The sequence below is a fragment of the Panulirus ornatus genome, chromosome 32, assembly GCF_036320965.1.
Source record: "Panulirus ornatus isolate Po-2019 chromosome 32, ASM3632096v1, whole genome shotgun sequence".
Taxonomy (NCBI): Eukaryota; Metazoa; Arthropoda; class Malacostraca; order Decapoda; family Palinuridae; genus Panulirus; species Panulirus ornatus.
Genome location: NC_092255.1, coordinates 22,015,815 through 22,033,029, shown reverse-complemented (window position 1 = coordinate 22,033,029; position 17,215 = coordinate 22,015,815). Strand labels below are relative to the sequence as shown.

The following is a 17,215-nucleotide window of genomic DNA, read 5'->3' as shown; positions in this document are numbered from 1 at the left end:
TATCCCCTGGCCTCCCCTTTCTCTCCCAACCATTCCCCTTGACCTCGCCTGACCCAGCGGAATCAACACGGGAGGCAAATTGGCGCCAACCATCCCGACAAGGAAAAGGTGGAGCCAATTAACGGAATCCTCTGGAATAATGGTGAAAAGGTGGGACCGCGGGGGAAGCGGGGACGGAATAATGTTTTGGAATGTCCCTTCTCCCTGATCCGGAGCCAAGGCGTTGACAGATGCCCCAGTCGGCCAGATCCCGGACGGCGAAGAAGGGGAACTAGTGGTGTCTGATCCTCCTGCAAATCTGGAATATTGGTGGATGAAACTGGTTGCCGATGTTTGTTTCCAGTTATCCACAGGGTTGTGGCTCGGGGAGGGTGGGTGCGGGGGGAGCGGTGAGGGGGCGTGGGTGAAGTAAAGGATGGAGGGTACAAGGGGGCGAGACTGGAGGGGAGAAGGGACCATGTCTGGAGAGATTCAGGGTTGAGGATGGTGCGGTTCAGAAGGTGAGGGTGGAGGGGCTGGGAGGGTGAGGGTGGAGGGACGTGGATAAGGTGGGATGGGCTCAAGGGGTGAGGGCGGAGGAGCTCAGGGGTGAGGGTGGAGGGGCTCAGGGATGAAGTTGAAGGGGTGCAAGGGCATAAGTGTGGACGGGCTCTGAGGTGAGTGAAGGAGCTCAGGGGTGAGGGTGGAGTGGTTCAAGGCGTGAGTGTGCAGGACTAAAGGGGTGAGTGTCGCCCCGTGGGTGGATTCAGAGAAGTTTTTAGAGGTGAGTACGGAAGGGCTCATGAGTGAAGGTGGAGGGATTCAGGGGTGTGGAGGGAGAGGTTCTGAGGTGAAGATAGAGGAGCTTAGGGGTATGGTTGGAAGGGGTATGGGTGGAGTGGAGGAAGGGATGAAGCGGGTGCCCCAGTAAGACCAGGATCATGACTGGAGCAGAGAGAAGTTCCAAGATGTTTCACAGTCAGTTTAGTGTTCCCTAAATTGATGTCAAAGTCGTGACACCTTTTCTTCTTTGAGATTTACTTTTCCAGCAGTTTTTGTGCGGAGATCAGCCACACGAGGACTGGTCGTTATGACGCTTCCTTTCATCGTACAGGAAGGATGTGGAGAGCATTCTTCCTCATATCATCTTTAAATCTTCTCATAATCTGTCTGTTTTCAAGAGTCGGGTCTGCAAACACTTGATGAGCTCAAGGTATCCCTCATTCTTCCCTCATTTTTTATATCCCTCATCGTTTTCCCAGTCCATTCAACTTGGCTTTGACTGGTGATGCAGCTGCCCCGTGCCATGTCGGCTACATAGACACACAAGAAAACGAGTAATTCTGCTACAGGGAGGTTGTGAGACATGGCCAACACTTTGGCCTACATTCGAACCTCTGGGACTGAAGCTAGCTATAGCTTGACAACCCTGGGACTGAAGCTAGCTAAAGCTTGGCAACCCTGGGACTGAAGCTAACTATAGCTTGGCAACCCTGCGACTGAAGCTAGCTATAGCTTGGCAACCGAGATTGATCAGGTTATTATCAACAGAATTTCAGAAATGTGGCGTCTGGGGCCATTTCCAACCGGTGTTCAAAACAACGCGAATCATCCTTCGCATCTTTCGTAGTTTGAGAAGGGAAGCTCCAGGTATAGATATGATCAGACAGGATATAAGGAACTACAAGTCTTGACTACTTATCTTGAAAGTTAATGTGATCAATCAAGGAGGTGGGTGTCACTGGTGTGGCCTGGCTGAAGCTGACAGTACTTAGAAGAGTATTCCTTTCTAGTATGGTAACAGCTAGTCATATACATTCCAAGGAGAGATGATACTGCTCCGAAATATTCACCAACTCGCGAAACACTAACTCATTAAACGACAAAGAAGCAATCTCATACTGTTCCTGAAAATAACGTATTTCGATAGAAGAGTTCCGGGAAAACGAAGCTGCTTCCTTCTGAAGGATGTCGAGTAGTTAAACTTTAATGTAACACGGATATATACTTATCATACACAGAGCTGAGGCTGGTCCAGGTTACGTATCAGTCATACGCTCGTTGCCGACTTTGAACAATATATATATATATATATATATATATATATATATATATATATATATATATATATATATATATATATATATATATATATATATGTCAGGGAGTTTGTGATCCTTCGAGCACGATATTAAGGATCAACTCAAAGGCCAGGTCATCATATGAGCCCAAGGGTCGTACCGTCATGCTCAAGGGTCGTACCGTCGTGCTCAAGGGTCGTACCGTCGTGCTCAAAGGTCGCCCCGTCGTGCTCAAAGGTCGTCCCGTCGTGCTCAAGAGCATAAAAAGAAAAGTGACTTCATCGAAAGATACATTCGAGGTAGGAGAGACATGAGAGGCTTGAATAACACAGCCTCTTTAAGGCAGTAATGTCTGTATAATACACCAGTGGCCAACCTAAACGCCGTATAACAGTTACCGTCACCTTATATACCACAGACCAATGACCAACGTGACTGCAATATGCTATGTAACAGACAGTAATTTCTTGTATATTATATAGATCACAGGTCAATCTCGTAGCAATATTCTATATGACACATAACAACTTTTTTACAAAATCACCCGTGGCCGTTCTAACAGCACGGTATTATATAACATATAGCAACTTTTTATATAATAACCAACAACCAATGTAACAACATATAACAGAGAGCAACTTACCTGCATTTCCAATGTTTAATAGTGGAATGCCTGAGTTGCTAACTCTTAAGGAATGAGACAGATCAAAGAAGTGCAGTAACATTTCAACCTAATTTTTTGTACTACTAAAAGACAGAGAGAGAAAAAAAGTCTCCATGTTCAGATTCACATATATCAAGTTTTCAGAGTACAATCCACCCTTCCCCTTCTCTTCTTTATTATTGAAGCGAACACTCAAGTGGTGGGAACAAAGTTGACTTTATCCTTGAGGGCTTAGGGTCATATTCTCCCCCCCCCCCCCCCCACTGAAGCAGCCTGCACGCCGCTCCCATCTCCTGACATTTCCAAATGTCTGTGAAATGTAACGCTGGCCTAGTTTCCGGGCAGAATAGCGCCATGCCATCCCGAGCCCTTAGGCTGTGATTCCAAATATTAAGCAACGTACAGTTAGCTTCTACCGCCGCGCGTCTCTTCGCCCAGCTCGGATCCGTCCACGGAGAGAACATTTGCGTCCCCGCAGTCAATTTTCTCAATGAGATCAACAAGTTTACCGTTTTACTGCATCGTTAAGCATGAGGGAAAGTTATACCCCGAATTTAAAGTAAGTGTCAACGGTTTATGGCGAATAAAGTAAATTTAACGGCGAACGTTTAACTATTGAGATTCGTAAGGCTGTGCGTAATCCCACCGGCCAGGGTCATCAGCAGCTACGTCCCCTAACTTCTCTGCTGGCGCTGCCGCTGTTCGCGAGAGCTGAGGGTACTCGTATGGGGTTACTGCGAGCGACGGAGAGGAGGGGGAGGACCTTACGCTGGCTTTTGAACGTACTGGACTTAAATACAATGTGTTGCGTGTTATGCTCAACTCTGACCTATTACATATATGTCGATGTCTTGATACAAATGTACTACTGTGCGTCTAATATCTGTTGAAAATGACTAAAGGGGAGGATTGATTTGAAGGAACATCTCTTTTACTTACCAGTGTCAGTTCCTCCACATCATCACAGCCCCGCACTCCAGTATCTGTTGAAAGAAACCCATACAATTACTTATTAGTGATCTGATGTAAGTTAACCTCCTTCATTACCCAATATTACGGACTCATGTCGGGTTTCCTCCTATACCCAGCCGAAGTGACGGGGGATTTACGCGCTTTAATTTTGCAGTATTCAGAGAAAGTCAAAGGTTAATCGCCGTGGATTTCAGTTAAAAGATGTGGGGTCATAATGGAGCGGGTAGAATGAAGACAGGAAAACACCCCCAGCCACGAATTTAGCCTCTTGTTAGTTAAGAATAGACAAATAAACGCAGTATGACCTGAATTCATCACGGATTCCCAGCGGAATTAGGACGAGTTCAGCAAGAAATTAACCCCTGGTACGAATAAACGAAAATCGAAGTGATCTCGTACCCCTCCACAGATCAAAACACCACGACAGTAATGTCACGAAACCGGGAAAAAATATGGCGCGAAAAGAAAATATGACAAGAGAACAGGATGACTGATCAAGCGGTGGACGTGACACACATAAAACGTCGACCGAGAGATCAATTTTCTTCTCGGTGGGATTATTATCATCATTACTCGGTTAGTCCTAGGATTTACTTATGCTACCAGCTCGTGAGATATGTAGATGAATATAGGTGGAATGTAGGAGAAGGTGACAGCTTGGGATCATGCGAGGGAAGGAGAGGGAGGGAAGGAGAGCGAGGGAGGGAGGGAGGGAGGAAGGGAAGGAGAGAGAGGGAGGGAGGGAAGGAGAAGGAGGAGCTACTACCTTCCTACCTCTGTGTGAGTGAGTAACTACGACGAGACTTCGACGTGAGGCAGGGGGAGAGAGAGAGAGAGAGAGAGAGAGAGAGAGAGAGAGAGAGAGAGAGAGAGAGAGAGAGAGAGAGAGAGAGAGAGAGAGAGAAGTATATGACAGATGGTACGGACAGGTAAGAGCAGCAGCAAGCTGTACATACAACACGGCCGGGTATGACGTGTCATCACGCTATGTAATAAAAATCAAATGAAACAAAATAAATTCATTACACAAATCAACGTACGTCTTCTAGAACACGTCGGTGGTATGAAGAGGTAGAAAAAAATGATCCAAAGCAGAACCGGCGAAAATTATATACATATATAAAAAAAAATGAATACAGTAAATCATTTTACATGGTATGTTTGCTCGTAACGAGCCACAGAGGATGAGAATGAGAGAGAGGCTGTTGGTATGACAACGGTCAAGTGTGAGGCAAGAGCAGGTGATGATGCTACAGCAGCAGCGGCAGGGGTAGGGCGGTGAGCGGTAAGGAGTTGCCGTACGGCCTCCGGAACACTGCTCCACCAGAATGAGAAGATTTCGTGCGAATCCACTTGACCGGAGGCGACCGTCGTCCATGGAGTTCCCGCGACCCGCGATAATCGTCCCTAACACGGCGGTACTTTGGGCTCATTCTGGCTTTGTTTCCGCGGAAGCGCTGGCACATCCGTGATTGTTTGTAACTTTTAACCGTGTGGTGTCATTACGCAAAGTCCATGTTCTGTACTGCAACGCCGATGTCGTGAGGGAGGACGGGGAAGCCAATACGACTCCTCCGAGGGATGGGGAGAAGGGTCATAATGGCTGGGGCTTGGGAGCGTGCAAAGTGTGACGTCTGACGAACATTTCTCTTGGCATCTGACAACTTATTTCTAGTGCGGAGTGCAAGTATCATTCACCAGCGAGGTGTTTCACACGTTCCCAGAAATACTGCTGTCGATACGTTGTCTCGTGGTGCTCAGGGACGGCCTAGCTTAGCCTGGGCTACCGAGCCGAGCCTCCGGAGCCAGATTAGTTCAACTCGGAGGCAGAGAGACGGAGAGAGAAAAGTGAGGGCAAATCGATTCCTGAAAATCTCTAGAGGCTAAAGCTGAAGTAAATAGAAAGTTGTCCGTCATCTGGGCGTTTGAGGCGACGCCATGGGCAGCTCTGGACACTGATTCCACTATGTCTTCTAGCCTCCCTCAGTGAGTGCAATCTTGTGATACAAACTCAGGCACAGAAATGTCTGTGTAGCCTACTTTAATAAGTGCACTTTGTGATGTAACTTAGGTATTGGAAATATATCTCTAGCCTACCTCAGTGAGTTTGCCCAGATGTAACTTATATATGGAAATACATCTCTAGTCTATCTCAGTGAGTGCACTTTGTAATACCACTTATTATATAGAAATATATGTCTAGCCTACCCTGTGAGTTCGCCCTGTGATATAACTTACATATATAAATATAGCAACAGCCTACCTCAGTGAGTTCGCCCAGTGATATAGATTATATACAAAAATATATCTATCCTACCTCAGTGAGTCCGCCATGTGATACAGAATACAGATAGAACTATGTATATACAGCCTACCTCAGTCAGCGCACTTTGTGATGTAGCTTACAGAGAAATACATCTCTAGCTTACCTCAGTGAGTTCGCCTTGTGATGTAACTTATTAAGTGAAGAAAACCTACCAACAGACGGCGATGAGAGGAACCATAATGAAATACATCAGCGTATACACCGGCGTGGGCACGGTGAGTGCATGTAGCTCTGTATGGCTATCACTAACTCTCAGTGTATGCGCTGCCTTATGGCGGCCCCACATGTAAATGTCTGCCCCTCGCCTCCACGGCTCAGTGTGATGGTTGTGTTTGGTTGTGTATAGTTTGACGATGCTCAGTGTGTCCAGTGTGATGGTAATAATGTGTCCGGAGTGATGGGTGTGTCTGGTTGTTTCTCAACGTGTCCAGTGTGATTGCTTTGTTTCGTTTCGTCTAGTGTGAGAGCAGCTGTTGTGACCAGTGTGACATGTTTGGTTGTCTAGTGTGACATGACTGATGTGCCTTACGTTACTGCTGTGTCTAGTGTGATGATAGATGTGTTGAAGTACATCCAATGTGAAGATGCTGTTTTATTCAGTGTGATGATGGTGTTTGGTTATCTAGTGTGATCATACTGATGTGTTCAGTCCAGTGCCGTTATGGTATATGGTTTGTTCTAGTGTGACGATGGTGTTGAACGTCTGCAGTGTGATGGTAGTGTGATCAGTATGATGCCTGTGTTGTGTCAGGAGTTGATGCTCCTGTTGTGTTCAAAATGATGGGAGGTATTTTACTGTGTCTCGTGTTCGGGTTCTGCTGTTGTTAAATGTTGAAGGAGTCTGGTTGTTCATCATGACTGTAATGTATAGAGTCTTGGGTTGTGATATTTTCTTCAGTGTGATGGTAATAGTTCCAGCGCGATGGTTGCGTTTTCATGGTTGAGTGTGTATCTTCGTTTGTAGTGTGATGGTGTTGAACTTGGTTTAGTGTGTAGGTTCTGTTGTTTACTGTGTGGGGCTGTGTGCTGCTTATTCTACTGTGAGGGTCGTCCATTTCAGTCGTTCTGGTAGTGTAATATTTGAGCGTGATGGTCCTGCTTTACCTAGCGTGAGGGGTGTGTTGTGGTCTTAGTTACACTAGTGTTTTATAGTGTATAGAGTTCGTAGTTTAGGTTAGCGTGATGATTCTGTTGTTTAATATGATGGTTCCGTTGGGTCTAATATGATGATGGTGCTTCTGTGTCTAGTGTGAGCCCGCTGCTGCTTCTTTTTCTGTATAATGTTGTGGTCATTTTGTCAAATGTGATGGTTGTTTGGTGTCTAGTGTGATGGTGTTGTACCCAGTTTTCTCGATTTCCACAAGAGGTGCTGTTCTGTGATGGTTGTGCCATGTGTCGCCGTTGGTTTGGTGTGATGTGTGATGGCTGTGTTTTACGTCCAGTGTGACGCCGGTGTTTTGTTGGCAAGTACTGATGTCGGGGTTTTATTGTCACACGTGTGTGTGTGTGTGTGTGTGTGTGTGTACTGTGATGGTTAGGTTGGGTTCAAGTATAATGTCGGTACTTTGTGCTGTCTGAAATGATGGTGGCGTTTAGGTGTGTTGTGTTAAGGCCTTTTCTTTTCTTTTTTCTTTTTTAATTCTAGTGTACTGTGGTGTTGTTTCTAGTGTGGTGCAGTTTAGTTTCTAGTATACTGTCTCGTTATTTTGTTTCTAATATGTTGGCGGTGATTTGTTGAGCTGTTGTATACTGTCCAGCGGTGACTGAATTTTGTCTAGTGGAATAAGTGTATTTTGTTGTCCAGTGGTGCCTGAATTTTGTCTAGTGGAATAGTTGTGTTATGTCGTATGGTGCTGACCGTGTTTTGTCCAGTGGAATAATTGTATTTTGTTATCTAGTGGAGACTGAATTTGTTAGCTAGTGGTGCCTGAATTTTGTCTAGTGGAATAGTTGTGTTATGTCGTATGGTGCTGACCGTGTTTTGTCCAGTGGAATAATTATATTTTGTTATCTAGTGGAGACTGAATTTTTTCCAGTGGAATAATTGTATTTTGTTAGCTAGTGGTGACTGAATTTTGTCTAATGGAATACTTGTATTTTCTTGTCTAATGGTGACTGTATTTTGTCCGCTGGAATAGTTGTATTTTGGTGTCCAGCGATGACTGTACTTTGTCCAGTTTCATAGTTGTGTTTTGTTATCTAGTGCGATGGCGGTCTTCAGTTAGGTCAAGTGTGATCACATTACCGTGTTGTGACCAAGGTAACAGTGGCATTTTGTGATAAATGCGGTGGCGTTACATTACGCTCAGTGTGACGGCGTTCCATCCTGACCAGTGTGATGGTGTTCTTAAAAATTTTACCCAGTGTGATGGCGATGTTTTTACCCTGGCCAGTGTGTTGACGGCGCTCAGATGCGTCAAGTGAAGATGTCGTTTTATGCTGTCCTAGTATGAACGTGGCTTTATCTTATTTGGTGTGATGGTGTGGTGTTCTGTCCTGTCTACGTATGATATTTCCGTCCTGAAAGTGTGACACAGCGGTGCCTCGCATTTCAGTGTGACGGTGTCTTAACTGCAACTAGTGTGATGAAGAGGTTGAATCTCGTTAAGCGCTATGGTGGGTTTAATTCAGTGTGATGGTGGAGATTTACCCTATTCACTCTGATGGTGGTTTTATTGTGGTTTTATACCATCCTCGCCAGTATGATTGTAGTGTGTTTAGTGTGACGGTGTACCATCTAGTGCAGTGTTTTTCAACATACTCTTGGTGTAGGAATCACGAATAAAACTTGGGATATTTCGTGTATTCGCAATTTCCCTTATCCATTCCTTCCCCATCTACATCTTAAGCAAAGTGTTATGTCGCTTCTTAAGCGATTCCGTGGCAACCAGTAGCGAAGCTCAAGTTAAAAGAGGCCCATCTATAAATCATGAAGTACTTGATGGGTCTCTCTCTCTCTCTCTCTCTCTCTCTCTCTCTCCCCACAATTATCAATATAGAATTTCGCAGAACCCCGTCTTGAAACCATCTTTCAAGTGTGATGATTGTGGCTTTCTTTTCTTTAAGTGTGACGGTGTTTTACTCGAGCCTAGCGTGACGACACATTCAAGTGTGAGGTGGTTGGATTCCCCTCCAGCGTGGTGGTGTTTTATAGTCTAGTTTAATGGCGTTTCATAATCATACCCAGTATGATAGTGGTAGTTTTGTGGTCTAGTGTGATGGTGGTATCTTACATCATCTAGTGTGATGTGTATGGTACTTTCCTGTGCCACATGATGGTTGTGGCGTTTCATCCTGCTCTCCAACGCCATGGTCGTGTTATAGAAGTTTCTAGTGTTTTGGTGGTACCACTCAGTGTCTGGGGGTGGTGAGGTTTCATGCAGTGTGATGAAGGCGTCCTCCATGTCTAGGTGTGATGGTGAGGGGCGGGTATCATACCGACCAGTGTGGCAGCCGTGTTTGCATTTTCTCCTGTTTGACCCATTCAATTATCTCTCGGCCGCGTTGATAGACGCGTTATCTCCGGCTCGTGTTACTATCGGGGGGGGGTGTGTGTGTGTGTGTGTGTGTGTGTGTGTGTGTGTGTGTGTGTGTGTGTGTGTGTGTGTGTGTGTGTGTGTAATTAAGACAATGATTGTAATCAGGCACTTCCCAAGTGTTTTCTTATCTTGTAACAATCAGGGAAATAATGGTGGGTGTCGTTCATTAGACCCAGTGATGCCAATTGTTTTTGCAGATGACGCTGCTAAGTAGCTGACTTTTTATTTACAGTCGTTAAATGTGTTGGATTCGGAAGCTGGAATCGTGTTTTTGATTGGAGATATATATATATATATATATATATATATATATATATATATATATATATATATATATACACAACTTATTTTCTTGTTTTTTTCATACATATTCGCCATTTCCCGCATTAGCGAGGTAGCGCTAAGGACAGAGGACTGACCCTTATAGAAAATATCCTCCTTGGCCCACCTCTCTCTTCCTTCTTATGGAAAATTAAAAAAAGACAGGGGAGGATTTCCAGCCCCCCGCTCCCTCCCCTTTTAATCGCTTTCTACGACACGCAGGGAATACGTAGGAAGTATTCTTTCTCCCCTATCCCCAGGGATATATATATATATATATATATATATATATATATATATATATATATATATATATATATATATATATTGGAAAGGATCACAATTTTGCGCGTGATCAAGATATTCCTATGAGTCCACGGGGAAAATGAAACACGAAAAGTTCCCAAGTGCACTTTCGTGTAATAATCACATCATCAGGGGAGACACAGGAGAAAAATATAACAGTCAGTTGATATACAGCGAAGAGACGAAGCTAGGACGCCATTTGGTAAACATGTGATTGTCCAAAACATGTTTTAAAACAATATATATATATATATATATATATATATATATATATATATATATATATATATATATATATATATATGTATATATATGTATATATATATATATATATATATATATATATATATATATATATATATATATATATATATATATATAAATAAAACGTGACAGTATTCAATGAAAAAATCATTAATATTTGAGAAGCATTTAAGAAGATTTTTATTATGATTTTGATTACTGCATCATCAGTGTAAAAATTTTATTGCAGTCGTTAATTAAGTGTTTCATTTAAGTGATATCAATCCTGTTATCATTATGGACATCATTCATGAATTTCAAATCATTATTACCATTACTACGGTTATGATCATCATAACCTATCATTATCATTATTGGCTCTCTGCCATCTCTCATTATTACCATTACTACTGTTATAATTATCTTAACTATTATCATTATCATTATTGGCTCTCTGCCATCTCTCATTATTACCATTACTACTGGTATAATTATCTTAACTATTATCATTATCATTACTGGCTCTCTGCCATCTCTCATTATTACCATTACTACTGGTATAATGATCTTAACTATTATCATTATCATTATTGGCTCTCTGCCATCTCTCATTATTACCATTACTACTGTTATAATGATCTTAACTTTTATCATTATCATTACTGGCTCTCTGCCATCTCTCATTATTACCATTACTACTGTTACAATTATCATAACTTTTATCATTATCATTATTGGCTCTCTACCATCTCTCATTATTACCATTACTACTGGTATAATTATCATAACTATTATCATTATCATTATTGGCTCTCTGCCATCTCTCATTATTACCATTACTACTGTTATAATGATCTTAACTATTATCATTATCATTATTGGCTCTCTGCCATCTCTCATTATTACCATTACTACTGGTATAATCATCTTAACTATTATCATTATCATTATTGGCTCTCTACCATCTCTCATTATTACCATTACTACTGGTATAATCATCTTAACTATTCCCATTATCATTACTGGCTCTCTGCCATCTCAAGTACCATTACTACTGGTATAATTATCATAACTATTCCCATTATCATTACTGGCTCTCTGCATCTCAAGATTTACGCAGAATAGTGAGAAGAAAATCTCGTGTGAGTGGAAGGAACATCAGTGGTCTCAAAACTCGGCCGTGGTCACTAGGTTCAGGCTAAGCTTCGGTCATTTTCCACCTCACTCCTCGTCATCACCAGGTGTCTGGAACCTTGTCAGGCACTTGTACGTCTCCTTCGAGACTTCGTGACGAGTTGTTTGCCTGGTATCTGTAGGTGAGTCATCGTAGGGGAATATATCGTGTTTCTTGATGGAAATATGAAGTATAGAAAAGGAGTCATGATTCAGGTACTGCTCTTGTGTTGGTATATGATGATATCTCGAAATCTCTTAGCTATTCAAAGTAAGAATTATGAAAGTGTATTGCATCTTTCGGCGCATATATATATATATATATATATATATATATATATATATATATATATATATATATATATATATACATATATATATATATTATTTTTTCTTTCAAACTATTCGCCATTTCCCGCATTAGCGAGGTAGCGTTAAGAACAGAGGACTGGGCCTTTGAGGGAATACCCTCACCTGGCCCAATTCTCTGTTCCTTCTTTTGGAAAATTAAAAAAAAACGAGAGGGGAGGATTTCCAGCCCCCCGCTCCCTCCCCTTTTAGTCGCCTTCTACGACACGCAGGGAATACGTGGGAAGTACTCTTAATCCCCTATCCCAAGGGATAATATATATATAACCTGGGTTTTTACTGGATTTTCGCAAGCATGGCGTTAACTGGCCAGAGAAAACATCATCTTCCACGCTCTTGTACCGGTGTCTCTCATTAATAAACGTCTCACACTCCAAAGGAGTCCATCATTTTGTTGGACATGTGTGTGTGTGTGTGTGTGTGTGCCTGTCTGTCTGTGTGTAATCAACTGTTTTGAAATCATCTATTTATATTGTACCGGAAGGGAGTTTTACACCTGTATTTGTCTCTGTGTGTGTGTGTATGTGTGTGTGTGTGTGCGTGTGTGTGTGTGTGTGTGTGTGTGTGCCTGTCTGTCTGTGTGTAATAAACTGTTTTGAAATCATCTATTTATATTGTACCGGAAGGGAGTTTTACACCTGTATTTATCTGTGTGTGTGAGTGTGTGTGTGTGTGTGTGTGTGTGTGTGTGTGTGTGTGTGTGTGTGTGTGTGTGTGTGTGTGTGTGCGTGTAATTCAAAATGAAGGCAATTTCACGAAACCAGCAGATAATGATGACAAACCACACTAACACATGTATTCTGCACGTTTCCAACATATCTGACACATGTAGAGAAGGCTCATTTCCAACTTCACATTATAGACCAAATGTTTTAAAGTCTGCAAATTTGATATTAAGAAATATGATAAACAAATTCGCTACCTTCCTTTAAGACTATACTTTTCAATTACCTCCATAATATCTAATTACCATATTATCTATACAGTTATTCACTTTTCATATATTCAGGAGCCATATATATACGCAGAGGGAAGGTATGGTCTTAATAAGCCATCTTGAACACCTGAAGAAGGTGATCAAGATTTTCCGACAGGTTGTTATAGCCTGACGATAATGGCCTTGATTAATGACCTTCACAGCCAATATTCCTAATGACCAGATAATTAACAAACCATCTAAACATTACTGAGGGAACAGAGAAGGGGGCCAGGTGAGGATATTCCCTCAAAGGCCCAGTCCTCTGTTCTTAACGCTACCTCGCTAATGCGGGAAATGGCGAATAGTATGAAATATATATATATATATATATATATATATATATATATATATATATATATATATATATATATATATATATATGATGAATGTTAGACCACTTGTCCATCCAGAGCGCACAGAGAATGTGATGGATAATTACTTCCTAGCTTCAATGTACAACGTGTGCTATACACGCCGAGGAAGTCACCCGTTGAGCAGTTACATTTACATTTTTACTTTCGTGAAAACCGAGACTGGCGAATAGTTGAGAGGAAAAAAAAAAGTGATCCAAATGAATTTTTCTCTTCTTCTTTCTAATTTTAGAACCAGTGTCGTTGTGTTTTCGATTAACACTTAGCTACTGTGAAGATCTGATGACCGTAGCCTGTAACCATGGATTGATCAAGGGAAATCCTACTTCTCCAGTCTCAATTTCTTATGGTAGATGATAATGATAATGATAGTAATAATGATGATAATAATAATAATGATAATGATGATAACAGCATAGTTAAGGAGGTGATGAGCAAATGAGGACGTTCTTTGTTTTTTTAGCGCTACCCTGGTAAGCGGGAAACGGCGAACAATAACAATGATAATGATGATGCTACCACTACTTACTACTACTAGTGATGATAATAATAATAATAATAATAATAATAATAATAATAATAATGATAATAATAATAATGAAAATAATAATAATAATAATTTTCCTATTAAGAAAACGGGATCCTGTTGTGTCAATATACTCTCACATTAATATTACAACACAGTGCAAGGTACACCGTAACATGCACACATGTTTGAGAAAAACAAAAGTTACACATGCAATACATATTTACATCCTGAATGATGTCCTTCCAGCCGGGAGCATAAAAGATGATTAACATGGAAAAAGAACTTAAAATATATATCTCTTTTTCCCCGTCAATTTATGTTTGGCGTTTTGATACACGGGAGGTAAAAAAAAGAAAAGAAAAAAGTAATAGTTATGAGAATTGGAAAGATGGCATGGGCTGTCTCATAACTCCCTATTTTACAAGGAAACAATTACATGAGGATATTTGAGAGTATTTGAGGGCGTCTCTGGCCAGCCAATCTATGCCAGGCACGCTTTTACGACAGCAACTCACAACAAAGTACTGATGCTTGGATAGCGATGTGTATGTATGTATGTATGTATGTAGCTTTTACGTATATCTCAGTGACGTTTCGGCGGCGCGCACATTTATATGATTACTAAATGAAAAATCACACACACACACACACACACACTCATATCGTATCTTCCTGGCCATGAGATCCCTTGTTTGATATCTCTCAGCACCTAGGGAGCCAGCCACGTCCACCGGGCGAAAACCCAGGTTTACGAAGCGTGGTGTTATATGTGTAGCTGATGGGTGAACCATGAACAGTTAAAAGAATAAGAAATGATTGTCTTCACATTGTAAGCTGCATCTTGAGCATAAGCGGTCTTGCGGTTAGGATGAATTACTGATAAATACCGATCGTGAGTGTCCATCTGGTAAACATACAACCATAGCAATTCATAACCACTTGACTAAATAGCTGTTTCGTTATAGGGAGTTAAAGAATTATCACATAATTTTCCTATTCTACCATATATATATATATATATATATATATATATATATATATATATATATATATATATATATATATATATATATATATATATATATATATATTCGACAACTATGACAAAATATGTGATTAAAACGAGTCCTCTCAAAACTTCATTCAAATTTTCCTTAAATTCTTATCACTTAAGCTGTACTAAAACCCCATTCTTTAAACATATACCCCCTAGGATCATCCTAGTAAGAAAACGGAAGAATACGTTTTTTGTTCACTTTTTTCTCCTGGATGATGTACTCAAGTAGATGTTAAAATAAACGTTGCTTCAGAAACGAAAGCAGAAAAAGAGATAAGCATCTTCCAGCACCACTGGTGTAGAGGGGGCAACACTCTGTATTCCTCAGGCGACAAGTAATACGTTCAAAATGTCCTGTTTGTTATGCGGGACACATACACACCTCCTCCTCTCTACACAACACTGAGGAGGGGAAAAAAAAAATCTGACGATATAACTGTGCAACAGGCAAGTCCAGTTACACGTTACATCATCTGAATAATACATAACTGATTGTGGAAAACTTCACACAATTCTTTGATGAAAAAAAAAAATAGAGAATTTGTGGTTGTAAACCTTTATAATAACAACTCCCCCACAACCCTCCCTAATGATTGTGAGCTTACGTCCTGTGTTGTAATTATCTACAACCGGGAATTTACTTTATCACTCCGACTAGGTATATACATTTAAGGTTAGCTTATGCCTATGATATATATATATATATATATATATATATATATATATATATATATATATATATATATATATATATATATATATACGAATAAAGTGCATATGAACGCGCACCTTCATATACCTTCATATACACGCAAATTCTAATTTATGTAAAAACTGTAAAAATTCTAACCTGAAGTTCGTTTACACGTCAAGCAACACTCCGCTATATCTGTAAAATGAAGAGAAAAAAAATTAATATGAAACGAAATGATGAATTCCACTGTATAGAAAATTAGCTACAGTTCATATATGGTTCCAATTAAACGTAGAAATGAGTTAAAGGAGATGAACAAACGGTTTAGTTAAACCCCTTTATTTACACTCTCTCTCTCTCTCTCTCTCTCTCTCTCTCTCTCTCTCTCTCTCTCTCTCTCTCTCTCTCTCCGGACGCGGGTACCCGTGGAGCAGGAGCCACCCCACCCACCGCCACGGCTCGTGGGTGTCGGGGCCCAGGCTGGTCGTCACCGCAAAGCCAACCGCCGAATTACCGGCCTTTTCCGCTCCAAAGAATTTATACTGCAAACAGTGTTGTATTAGCGTGTCCACACGTCCCGCTGCCACCGTGCGCCGGGTAATGGCATGATTTACACACTCCTGCCCCAACTTGATTTATATACACAGTACTCCTCCTCCTCCTCCTCCTCCTGCTCACGGGAACACCCCCAACCCGACGAATGGCCTCCCTAAAGGAAAAGCCTCACACGTTTATGGAGTCTTTCGGGGGAAAATATGTGTGATTTTTATGGAGTCGGAAAAGTGATGGCGTTATTTTTCAAGGCTTTTTTTTTTTTTTTACTCAAGGAAAAGAGTCATTTCTTTTTTTTTTTTTTTTTTGAATATGTAGCTCAAAGTGGATGTGGTGACTTCCAGTGTTTTAGGAGGGAAAGGGCATATTATGTGTGTAAATGTGTGTGTGTGTGTGTGTGTGTGTGTGTGTGTGTGTGTGTGTGTGTGTGTGTGTGTGTGTCTGTGTGTGCTTAAATGAAATGGTTCACAGGTTATACTAAGAAAATTACGAGACTTTTCAGCTTTCCGATCAGGACGTGAACTTACGAAAACACTTAGATTGAATTGTGACCTGATCATTTGCTCGTCACTTTATCATGAATGATCACAATACTCGTTACTGCTGTGTTCCGGCTAATCCAGCCACCTTGGGTGTATGGTTATACAGATGAGGCGAGCGATCTCCTCGAACCGTGTGATTCGAAGCTCATCCAGTTAATCGTTATAATCAATGGATTTCTTTCCCCTCTCTTCTGCCTGCCTGACGATGGTACGGTTTCTTCCCTGACGGGGAGAGAGAGAGAGAGAGAGAGAGAGAGAGAGAGAGAGAGAGAGAGAGAGAGAGAGAGAGAGAGAGAGAGAGAGAGAGAGAGAAGGTGAACGGCTAATATGATGAATTTCCTTTTCATCAACAGTTTTAGTCTCTCGCAGACGGAAGAAGTTGATGGAGACGAGGGAGAAAACATGTCTTCTTTCTGAAGGAAATGCAAGTAAAGCATACATAAAATGACTCGTATCCAGATGATAGCATTTGAAAGTAACACTTTCCACAGAGGAGGGAAAGGTTAAGACATGCTGTC

The 17,215-nt window shown here is 41.3% G+C and overlaps 1 protein-coding gene and 1 long non-coding RNA gene across 3 annotated transcripts in view; one reads left to right on the top strand and one right to left on the bottom strand.

The window, feature by feature from the left end:
• Nucleotides 1–17,215, bottom strand: part of LOC139759166 (uncharacterized) — a 287,348-nt gene that overhangs the window by 112,432 nt on the left and 157,701 nt on the right. Inside the window, exons 4-5 of the long non-coding RNA XR_011715005.1 lie at nucleotides 15,760–15,798; nucleotides 3,664–3,707 (exon numbers count right to left, since the gene is read on the bottom strand). This is a non-coding gene — a long non-coding RNA (uncharacterized lncRNA). The remainder of the gene's footprint in view (nucleotides 1–3,663; nucleotides 3,708–15,759; nucleotides 15,799–17,215) is intronic.
• Nucleotides 1–17,215, top strand: part of LOC139759164 (homeobox protein araucan-like) — a 200,982-nt gene that overhangs the window by 94,052 nt on the left and 89,715 nt on the right. The gene's annotated exons all lie outside the window — the stretch shown is intronic.